Genomic DNA, 12,675 nt, shown 5'->3' with positions numbered 1-12,675 from the left:
CAGATAATGAACTCTCAGAAATAGAAACTAAAAAAAAATACCATTTACCGTTGCAAAAAAAAATTAAGATACTTAGAAATAAACTTAACCAAGGAGGTAAAAGACCAGTACTCTGAAAATTACAGGACATTGAAAAAAGAGATAGAGGAAGATATAAACAAGTGGAAGAATATACCATGCTCATGGATTGGAAGAATCAACATCATTAAAGTGTCCATACTACCCAAAGAAATCTATAGACTCAATGCAATTTCTATTAAAATACCAATGGCATATTTATTTCACAGGTCTAGAAAAAATATTCCAAAAATTTATATGGAACAAAAAAGTTCCTGAATAGCTGCAGCAATCTTGAGAAAGAAAAACAAAGTTGGAGGGATCACAATACCAGATATCAAATTATACTACAAAGCCACTGTAATCAAAACAGCATGGTAATGGCACAAGAACAGACATAGAGATCAATGGAATAGAACAGAGAACCCAGAAATAGACCCAAGCCATTATGCTCAATTAATATTTGACAAAGGAGGCAAGAACATACAACGGAGGAAAGACAGTCTCTTCAATAAATGGTGTTGGGAAAATTGGACAGGTACATGCAAAAAAATGAAATTATTCCACCAAATTACACAAGAATAAACTCAACATGGATAAAAGACTTAAATGTAAGTTCTGAAACCATAAAAATCCTAGAAGAAACCTTAGGCAGCAAAATCTCAGACATCTCTCATAGCAATATGTTTGCTGATACATCTCCTAGGGCAAGAGAAACAAAGGAGAAAATAAACAAGTGGGACTACATCAAAATAAAAGCATCATCCTCTCATTTGATGTCCATTAATTGTTCAGATCCTCTGCCTCGTTTTTCTGTCAGCTGTTAGCCAAAAATACATCCTCTCCTCTCCTGATGCTTCAGTCCATGTGAGGGAGTGTGAACCTGCAGGACTCTCTCTTCCCCTTCACCTGCTCTACCCTGGGAGAGGCCACATACCTGTCTGATGATGAAATGAGGAAAGTTTAGTTGGTCCTGCTCAGCTCATCTTCTCGATTTCTCTGGTGGGGAGGGGTCTGCTCTACTGCAGTGCTGCAGTGCTCCCTTTATATGTGTCTAATTTTTATGTATTCATATATGTCAGTCTTTTCTTTTTGGCACCTCCTACTCAGAAGTTACACATTCTTCTATTTTTTTTCTTAGTGTTTTAATGCTTATATTTTAATATATAATACACCTGAAATTCATTTGTGCATATAATTTGAATGGGGGAAGGGGGTCCAGATGGATAGCCAATTATGCCAGATCTATTTCTTTTAAAAACCAATCTTTCTCTATCAAATATCTATGTTTAATACCCAACAAGAGCCTCAAATTTGAGACACCTCAGTCTCAACTCATTATCTATTCCCTTTCCACATTCTTCAATTAATCAGTAACCTCCAACTTAGACCTTGTCTCTAATATTTGCAGGCATCGCCTGAATTTTTTCCATTTCTCAAGTGGCCATATACTTTTTATAAATACTTAAAGCAATAAGTATTTTAGAAAAATTGGAAAATCCAAATAAGCAAGAGGAAGAAATTTGAAACCTCTGTTATCGCAACTCTCAGAAGTAACCATGTGGTGTATATTATTTTAGACATTTTTCCTTTTTCACATAGTTTTTAAAGGAGGGTGGCTATGTGTCTGTTATCTCCCTTTTGCTCCTCCAAACCCACCCTCTACCACTTTGCCCTCTGCCCTCTGCCCCGGGAGCTTCACTGTATGGACCACATCAGCAGGTTCCAGTGCTCCCCCAGGAAACCTCACTACATAACCCTCCTGGGTTCTAGTAACTGCCGCCTCCCTTCCCCTTTGGGTTTGGGGTGGTAACAGCTCCACTGTTACATCACTGGGGTGCCTCACTGTCCTAAGAGGTTCACCTGCACCCACCCTACCTATTCTTTATAAACTTTCCTTAGTTAAACTCTCCTCAGATCATCCTAATTTCTCTTGTCTGTTTCCTGGTTGTTACAAGAAGGCAATTTAAAAAAAGAGTGACACAGTAATGCCTGAATATATTCTTGATGTAAAATATTTGGACAATACCCATAAAATGAGAATATCTACCTTAACTTTCAATTTTCCAATTGTGGTTCTTGCCTCAGAGATAATTATTGTTTTCAGTTTGGTGAATATCCTTCCAGGTCTTTATTTCTTACACTTACTTACATATGCGAGTGTGTAGATAATACAGGTTTTCATGTGTACATTGGTGGGGTGTGTGTATATGTGTTTACACACGTGGTATCACCCTGTATGCATTGTTCCATAACTTGCTTTTTAAATGTTATGTCAAGGAATTTTCCCCTTCAGAACAATAGAAAACCTAACACTTTTTTCCTTTTTAAATGGCTGCTTAGTATGTTGTAGTATGGAGATACAACTGTTTATTTAAGCATTCCCCTTTTGACTGACTTTTAGGGTATTTCCAATTTTTCACTATCATAAACATCATAACTCTGAAAAGGCTCGTGCATCCCTTTCAATGCACATGGGCAATTATTCCTCAGATGCAGATGCTGAGAAAGGAGACCTGGGCTGAAGGTGAAGTGCATTTTTGTTTTTTATTTTAACATATACTCTCAAAGTTCCTCCCCCTAAGTCCAGACCTTTTCTCTGTGTTGATTCCCATGTATATATAATGCGATGCCTGGAAGACTAGGCACTAAGGCAATATTTTGAAAAGAGGGACTTTTATTTAAACGTTTCAAGAAATATCCTGTCTCTAGAAATTGGAACTCTCTGGGCTCTCTGTTTCACTGTAACATGTGCAAACATGTCATCATGTTCATAATCCTTTCATTTCTGTATCAAGTCCCCGTCTGCAGGGCTCCCGAAACAAGTCAGTAAGTGAGCGGATCTCGGCCTAGTGAGCGCCGCGCAGTCAGCGTGGGGTCCAGCGTGGGGTCCGCCTCCACGGGGGGGGGGGGGGGGGGGGGGCTGCTCCTTTGTGGCGGACAGGGAGGGGCGCTGGGCGCTGTCATGGCCCCTGCAGGGGTGCTCGCCCTCCGCCTGGCCTTGTGGGGCTGTGCCCATCTCTGCCCCATGGCCTCACCAGGCCCGGCTTTTTCTCAGCCCCCGCAGACCTCCTGGGGGCAGAGGAAACATTTGAAAACAAATGTTGCCAAGTTGGTGTGCGGGGGGGGGGGGGGGGGGATTGCATCGGCTTTGTCCCCCGCTCTGCACAGCCCTGCTTTGTCGCCACACTCTGGCACCTGGTTGGGGAGCCCTGGGAGCTTTCTCCTAAGCTAAGAGGAGCAGGAGCTTTCCTCTCAGTTCCCCAGGCATATGTGTGGTTTCTGAAACCCTCACCTCCTCCCGGTCCTGGGCTGGGGTGGGCAGAGGGGAGTGAGATCCGTATGTAGGGGGAACACACATCTGCCCTGGTTGGCCTGGGGCAGTCCTGGTTTGTGCCTGTGGTCCCAGCGGAATTATTAGCAGAGCCCCATTTCACTTTCAAAAGTGCCCAGTTTGGACATTAAACTCTATGGTCCCCCTCCCACACAATCTAATTTATCTGTTCCCTTTCCATCTCCCCTTTCTCCTCCCTCCAACCCAGAGAATCTGCATCTCCTTTCCGCTTGGAAAACCTGACTTTCACCTTTGCCTCATTGTATTCTTTCAAAGCTGGTGTTTATGGCATAAAAGTAACGCTGTGACTCTTTCAAGGTCGGCTTTTGATACCAAAAAGCCCAGATGTTTGAACCGTCTAAAAGCATTTCCTCTGCTTCTCCTATGTAATAATCCTTCCCTGAAATGCACAATGGGTGCCTCACAGTCTACTTTGGTAAAGGGCCATAGGGTAAAAGTAAATTGCCAGTAATGAAAAGCACATTGTATAGGATTCGAAAAACTTACCCTACCACATCTCCCTTCCCTCTTGTAATTCCCCGACCCTACAAAGAAAGTTGACTTCTCCCTAGAGGTGTTCTCTGCTCCCACACTCCCCAGGACCTAAGAACTGGATCTAAACTGGGTTCTTGGGAGAGTCAGTTCCATTGCAGGGAACTGGGTGGGCTGCTGGCCTAGGACCATCTAGGATGACTTTAACCAAACAGGGGACAGAGGCCTGTTTTGATCATTAGCACCCCACAAAGGCCCAGGAGTTAGACACAACTCTGGGGAGACGGAGACTTTGAATGGAGTGAGATTACCCTGAATGAACTGGAATGAAGTTTCTCCAACCAGTGGAATGGGCTCACAGAATAAAAACTAAGTAGACATGCAAAAATAAATAAAGTTACATTTTTACATATTTGAGCTGTGGCCCAAGAATCACTGACACTGCTGCATGTAGGGATTCATGTGGGGTTTATAATAATAATGATGATGATGATGATGATAGTCATGATAATGATAGTCCAGTCTGCCCTCCATATCCTTGGGTTCAGTTTCCATGGATTCAACTAACTACAGGTTGAAAATATGCAGGAAAAAAGTTACATTGTTGCTGACGTCTGCTATGTAGTCAGGCCTAGGATGGTTCTGTCTGTGCTGAACATGTACAGACTTTTTCCTTGTCATTATTCCCTAAACAATAAGTATAACAACTATTTACATAGCGCTTACATTGCATTAGGCATTTTAAGTAACCTAGAGATGATTTAAAGTATACGGGAGGATGTGTGTACATCATATGCAAATACTACACCATTGTATATAGGGACTTGAGCATCCACAGATTTTGGTATCTGAGGAGGGTCCTGGAACCAATCCCCCATGAATACAGGGGGACTACTGTGATATTTATTGACTGCTTATTATGCACCAAGCTTTGTTCTAAGGGCCTTACATGTTGCTATGCTATAGATACTATAAGTTGCCCCATTTTACAGAAGAAAATGGAGTCACAGATTAAATAACTGTCCTAGGTCAAAGTACACATCGGCTCTACGGACTGATGATAAACCCTAGGATGGATATGGAGCAGGTCACTCCAGGACATGAGAAAACTAGTGTGCAGAGATGAGGCAAACTTCTCAGAAATCTTTGATTTAGAAGTAGTAGTGGACCAAGATGAGACTTCATTTGAAAAAAAATGCAATAGTTTCTGAATCTATGCAGGATAGCCAGCAAAAGTAAGGAATTTAGGGGTAAGAAGAGGAGAATTTAAAAACTCTCCTGTGAGTTCCTAACTTTGTCTTGGAAAGAGACAGACTTTGTAGCTTGTAGCTTTACATCCTGAACCCCAGCTCTGACCACCAGGTAGAGACCTCAGGCTGCAGGCAGACTGGCATCCCCTCCAGCTGGCATAAATTCCTAAAGCCGCTGCAGACAAGCTGTGCATGGGAAGACAATTCCAGTTTCCAATGCTGGAAGGAAAAGCATTCCCCATCCCAAAGGGGATGAGATTTTGGTTTTGTTCTGCTTTTGAGACAACGTCTGAAAGTTTCCAGAAGATAAGTGCCTACTCAGCTTCAGATTGGGTCAGTGGGAAACACAACGTTTGGCGGTGGACCGTCACATAGGAGCAAAGGCGAGTGTGTGGACTTTGCAAACTAGAAGGGACCCTGAAAACTGCAAGTGTGCCAAGGGGTTGCACCAAAGGGTCTCAGCCCCATTTCCTTGGCCAAGGCCCAGGGGGAAATGAGGAAGGGGAGAAGGCATGGCTGGACCAGCAGGGTGAGGAATCCACTGGCGTCACATGCTCCCTTTGAGGAAAGGCAGCCACTTGTAGCTCCACACTCCCAACTCACTAACAACCCCCAGGTAAGTGATGAGATCTGAGAGAGGCCATGGAGCACCCCATGCAGCCCAGCTCTCAAAGGAGCCTCCTTGGAGGAGAGCAGGCCCCAATGGGTTCCTGGGCCCATGGGCCTGGGGCAGCCTCAGTGTTCCCTGCGCCCCTTGAGGCACATGAGTAGCTGAGTATTTCCCTGTGTGGCTGAGAGCAGTCAGTGTGCAGCCAGCACAGAGAGCCAGAGGAAGGCAAGATGGTGCTGAACCAGAGCCAGGGACTGCCTCAGGGCTGGGGAGGCCCCTGAGGAGGCCAACAAAGTTAGTCTTCCACCCACAGATGTTGCAAGTCCCACACTCCCCATTCCTAGAGTTTAAATGCAGCCCCAGGAAAGGGAGGGGAAACCTCAACTGTTATGAAATTATAATCTAATTGTCTAAGATTTTATTTTTCCACCTTGAAGAATGAGTGGTGATGAGTGGTGATGGTCAGAAACCAAAAAAATCAGTTACAAAAAATGAAATGAAGTCACATTTGTTGTACACACAAGTTTAAGACCTTAGTAATTGGTACCCACTTTGTTTATTTGAGGAAGTTTTCTAGAATAGGCCCATTTGTGCCATGAAAGGAGTACCTGTTGTTCTAGAAGGAACTGGGCAGTCACCCCGAGCTGGAAGGCAGGTGAGAAGTGTTCTGGTTTGCTGACGTGCCTGTGCATCCAAGCGAGTGGCATTCTTCTTTGCTTTGGGGTGTGAGGGTTGGGAGAATCTTGGCTCTCTGTGAATGAAGACAATGCTACTTCCTGTAGTCAAGAGTTTTTATTAGCATTTTGCTTGTTGTTTGCAGGCAAGAAACAAAGAGAAAAGACAATATATCTGCTTTTGAGAGACACTTTGAGAGAGCCATTTGGGTAAACGGCTTTGGCAGAGATGCTGAGGATCTTGTGTAAAGACAGCAGACGGCCTCCTCCAGGTGGCCCCTCGGGCTGTAGCTATCCAACTGGACCGAGAAGCTGGGAAGGGAGAAGCTGGGCAGCGAGAAGACTTGGCCTGGAGGTTACAAAAGGTAAAGCTTTGAGGACTTCTGCGTATGAACAGAAGATGCTGAGACATGGAAATGTGGGTTACATATAATGGGTATGAAGAGCTGCATGATATTCAGGTGTAAGAACATCCGATTTCTTTTCTATCTGAAATAAAATCTGGCTTAACGTTCATTGGCTTGGCTACCAGGCTATCCCAGTCAATCATTTTTGGAAGGCTGTGTCTCCAGGTAAAAAATTCCTCCTCCAGGTACCCGAATCTACCAAATAGAGTCTTCAGTAAAAAAGGCAAATGGTTTGGGATAAGTCGGTAGGTATAATTTTGAGAAGCCCACTCCACCAGCTTGCATGCCTTGGAACCCTGGCCGAGTGTGTCCTGGCCAGGGGAGAAGCACAGCGCTGGCGGGAGCACATGCTGCGTCGCCGCAAGGCGCCCCTCCAGCTGGTGCCAAACTGGCTGCCAACAGGCTGTTCTCCTGTTCTGCTGAGCCACCAGCTTCTGGCGTCGGGATACACAGTGGGATTAGGGAGTCGCACAGGCGTCAGTCTGTTGGCTTACTTACATCCTATGAAATGAACTCCTTGGTCAGAAGCAATACCGTGTGGGAGACCATTACAGGAGGATAAGCCACCCAGCAAGTCCATAGAGAAGGTGCCGGCAGCATGGCAACCGCCAGGGAAACTAATCCAAATCCGGAGTAAGTGCCTGTTTGAAAGAGAAAAATTTTGGCCCCTTCCCTGATGGAATAGGTCCAATGTAATCAACATGCCACCTGGTAGCTGGCTCCTCCCCAGAGTTCCTCACTGTGCTAAATGGCACTGCCAGTCACTCAGTTGTTCAGGTCAAAATCCTCAGAATCCTGTCATTTTTTCCTCCCCTTCACAGCATTTACTACAAAAAGATCCAAACAGCAAGATAGAAACATGAGAGCTATACATGCATTTTGGGGGAAAGTGTGGCTTATTGGAAAGAGTTTAGCCTTTGGAATCCAACAGACTCTGTCACACGTGGCATAACCTGAGGCTAACTCTTAGCTTCTCTGAACCTGTTCTTTCACTGGGAAAGTGATGGTAGCTTCCTAAACTACCTTGATAACAAACAACAAATTTAAGACACTAAGGTTAACCTAACTTAGGTAGAAATCCCACCAAGAAAAGTTTTCTGTTTTTATGTACACAAATTTCAAAGTAAATCATAGCATCTTATCTTTATATATAATTTAGCAAAACCTAATCCAAAGTCCAAGTACATTGCCACTGGCTTTAGATCTCCAAATAAATGCACTACTCTTTCACTGGTCTGCATGAACAGCTGCATGGTAAAACAAATGCCAATCACTTTTAAAACACACGGTCCTCTCAGATTGAAGCAGAGGGTCCAGAAATCCAACTCCCAGCATCTTTTAAAGAAAATGAGAGCTAAATCTGTTTCTGATACTGATTTGAATATATATTCCATTTTTCAAACTCCCCCTCTGGAAAAATAAGAGGTAATTTCACAAAAATCACAAATTGAGTAGAACAATTGAGTAGGACCCATCTTGCAGTGTTGTTAGGAGAATTAAGTGACAAATGCATGAAAAGCACCTCACACAGTACCTGATACATACCCATTAATGTTGGCTCTCTTTCCCCCACTTCCATGGGTTCTTTTCAGATTAGATACGGAAAGAAGCTAAGACAAAATAAAACCAGATTGGAGGAACATGCTAAGTGGAAAACGAGGATAAGGCTGAAAAGTAAGAGGTGAATATATAGAATGCAAAAGAGAAATGATTTTACTTCAAGCATACCATGTAAGCAGAAAGAAGTGCTATTGAGAAGGCTGCCCAACAAAGGGCAGACCAGACCTTCACCTTGCCAGAGCTACCCCACTCTAAAAATGACCCCTATCATGGGCCAAGTATGGGCCATTACTGGTCAACTTACTAAAGCCACCATCTTTCATGCTGTAGCAAATAGAATTTTTCAAAGTGGCAATTGTCATCATCACAATGGCCATATTAATGACACAATGGCCACATAAATGGGGAAAGGGGGGGAAGAAAAGATTATTAAGAGTGTAAAATATTTTTTAAAATGTACATTAATTAAGGAATTCCAATGTCATTTAGAAATTAAGCTACATGGGTTGCATAGTTTACCCAATCAGATTGGGATTTATATCATTTGCATTTTTAGCAATTACACATTGATACACCCCCAATGATCTGGTTGAGAATCAGCATTTGTATATAAAATTGGTTGATTCCAGGTGTTGTGAGGTTAATAATGAACTCTATATTGCTGATTCAAATTCAGATCTGAAGAATCACTAAGTCAAAAATTTTAGGTGATCACTGCAGTTCCACGCAAAACAAGCTTTTGCATCCTTTGATCTTCCAGACCTATCATTCTAAGTGACTTTCTAGCTCCCTAGGGGAAACTCTAGCTTAGGTGTCCCTGTGTGGAACTGCTATAAACCTAAGTGTTTAATTTGATACTTAAAAATCTTTATATAAGACATTTATGCTTGTGTATGTAAAAAACACATACCTCCATACAGTAAAAAGTGAACGTGTTTATCTTTCCCTTTCCTCCACCAATCTCTCTTCCCAGAAGATAACGCTTCCAACCATGTAACATATATATTGACAGGGAGTTTTTATGTGATTATACTTTTTATATACATATTACTCAACACACTGATTTTTTTAAAGCTCAACTGTGATGAATATTCTTATACACATATTTTTTATCACTTTTGCTAATGTTTTTACAGGACAGAAGAAGTGAGAATGAGGGATTATGTAGGATGTTCATATAGAGTTATGATTGGCCTAACTGGTCTCCAAAAGTCATACCAATTTACACGCCAGCCAACAGTGTACATGACAGTTTATTTCCCCAGACTTTTGCCTTAACTGTATTTTATAATTTAAAAAAATTATTTCCATATAATAGGTGAATGTAATTGATATTTGAATGTAATTGATATTTGATACATTAAGTTACAGTATAAAGAGTGCTTACCCCAAAGGCCCACAAAGCAACCAAACTGGGCAGGGACCATACATTATATATTTTTAAATTTTAATAGAATGTTCTCACCTTTCTCTAACATCAGATTTATGAAATTTTTATATTTTCTTACCATAATGCTTCTATGTACTTTCACTTTAAACCTAGGGTATATGAGAATATGTTTTACTTTTCTTGATTTCCTTCTTTTAAATTAAGTGTTCTAGTTGCTACAAGCATGCAAAGTTCTATTATGAGGACAAGAAACACGGTGACCTTCTCTATCCTCCTCAGTACATTTTCTGAGCACCTGCCTCTCTAAAACGGGTCGCGAGGAGGTTGTGATATGAGTGGGTCCTGGCTGCAAAAAATTTAATCTCTATCACAAAATAAAATTTTATTGAAATGACTTGGAAATGTCAGGGATAAATCAGATAAGTGTTCAAGACCTTATTTACCCCTTTCTAAGTTCTTGAGTTAGGAATCTTTTTTTTTTTTAGGTTCTGTGTAAACTTGGACAAGGGTAGGGAAAGTACCTTCTTCAGCCTTGCAGGTTCCACTTGTTTCATTTGCTCGCTCTTGTTCGCCCTCTGCTGGCTGTTTAGAGGAACATGAATGATTCGAACTACTTTGTCTGACCATGAGGGGTTTTCTTGTTTGTTTTTGTTTTGAAAAACCAAAATCCCAGTTGAACTCCCTAATTATAAAAATGTTAAAAGAAGCCATGTGAGCTTTAATTAGATTAATTTCAATTACTGTAATTGGAGATGAGGTGTGGGGGTGGAGGAAAACCATCTTGACCTCTTTTTATATATGTCTTACTGTTTAGTTCTTCATGTATGAATTTTCTCAGGGGTATAATTGTAGTTACATCATAAATTTAAGGAGTACAATTTACATGAATATGTATGTCCTGGAACCCTACCAATCTGGGAACCCAGAGCTGAAATCGTCCTGAAAGACTGAAAAACAAAAACAAAAATCCCCCACAGAAGTAGACACCTTCTACTTGTTACCAGACCCATTAATTCAACAAAGTGTAGAAGAATACTTTCAGAGTCTCCGTTTTACTTACAAGTTCTATACAGTACCTACTCCAGGAAATCCTCAAAGCTTGGGAGCATTACAATAACAATTTATTTAAGAGTGAATTACCTCAAGTGTCTGGTTTGCCTGGAAGTTGTACGCAGGACGACAAAGCACAAATAAGGGAGGTGGTACTCCCTAACACTAGCCTCCACTCTTCACAGATACTGTTTTCCTTTGTCTGGCATCCTTTTGTTCTTATTCTGAAACAGCATCACCATACCTTTGGGAAACTGCCCTTTCTCCTTCATGTGACCCAAACTTGGTCACTTGTTCTCTGGGATTTTACATGTCAGTGCTGGGAGGGAGCAGCTATCTCCTTCTTCTAGGGTCACAAATTTGGGATTATAAAAGCCTGAACTATCCATGATGATCTTCTACTCCCCCCAACCCCGCCCCGCTTCACGGTGGGCACCCAGGATAGCAGACATGGAGGGAAGTAGATGGAATTGAAATCTATTTGGAAGTAGAATCTGCTGAAGGGTTTAATTGGGGGCAAGAGATTAGCAAAAAGGGGAGAGTCAAGAACAATTTCTAGATTTCTAATTTGGGTTCCTGTTTGGATGTGTTGTCATTGTTAAGATAGGGAGAGAACCAGGAATGGGATTGGAGATGAAAGCAGAACTTTGAGGTGACACTCAGGTGTTCTGTTTTGGACATGAGGATTTAGAGATATCTGTGGGAAAGCCAAGTGGAGATGTTAAGTGAGCAGTTGGATATGTGACTTCAGAGCTAGTGAGGGAGATTTGAGCTGACAACATTTTTTTTGGGGGGGGGGTTAATCCTCACATGAGGATATTTTTTCCATTAATTTTTAGAGAGGAAAAGAGGGAGGGAGAGAGGGAGGAAGGAAGAGAGAGAGAGAGAAGCATTGATGTGAGAGAGACATGTCAATTAGTTGCCTCCTGCACGAGCCCCGACAGGGGCTGGGGACTGATCCTGCAACCCAGATGCATGCATGCCCTTGGCCAGGAATCGAACCCGAGAGGCCTCAGTGAGCAGGCCAACGCTCTGACCACTGAGCCACACCAACCAGGGCTGAGCTGATGAGATTAATTCAGAAGTTGTGACATATGAATTATATGTGAAGATTCTGAAGTAGATAAAATTATTTCAAGATAGAGGACACTAAAATAAGAAGGGCTAGGACCAAGTTTTGAGGAGGGCCAAATGTTAACGACTGAGTAGAGAAGGAAGACTGGAAGACTTAGCAAAGGAGACTTAAAAGGAGAGGTCAGTAAAGTAAGAGAAAAAGTAGAATGAGAATAAAATATCACAGAACTGGAGAGAAGAGTCTCAAAAGAGGACAGTGGCTAACTAAGTCAAAAGCACTGAGAATTAGAGAAATCTGAGATCAGAGACGTACTCATTGGGTTTGGCAATACAGAGGGCATTGAGGAAGTTGAGCATTTTCAGTAGAATAATGGGCATGAAAACTAGTTCAGAGCAGGTTAAAAAGGAAAGGTAGTGACCAGCAGAGTAGATAACGCTTTGAGTTCATGGGAAACCCCTTACCACCCCCCTTTCCCTGATACACACACAAACACACCACAGTGCAAATGCATAACCATGTCTGATAAAGTAATTTAAAAATATATGCGAGACTGTCATTGTATTTCCTAGAAGAGCTTATTCCTTGGGTATTTGACTCCTAAACCATAGGAGTCCAGAATCATACTATTGAGGGTATAAAATATTAGCTACCAAAGTGGAGGGTGCTACTCTAACTTTCACCTCTTAATTCTCCAACCCACATACAGTTGATTATTCAGGGTACACATTTTTCAGAGTAGTAGTGTTCTATAAAGTCACCACTAATGCTTAATTAGC

This window comes from Miniopterus natalensis, chromosome 1, assembly GCF_054644295.1.
Source record: "Miniopterus natalensis isolate mMinNat1 chromosome 1, mMinNat1.hap1, whole genome shotgun sequence".
Lineage (NCBI taxonomy): Eukaryota > Metazoa > Chordata > Mammalia > Chiroptera > Miniopteridae > Miniopterus > Miniopterus natalensis.
Note: the sequence above shows the minus strand (reverse complement) of the source record.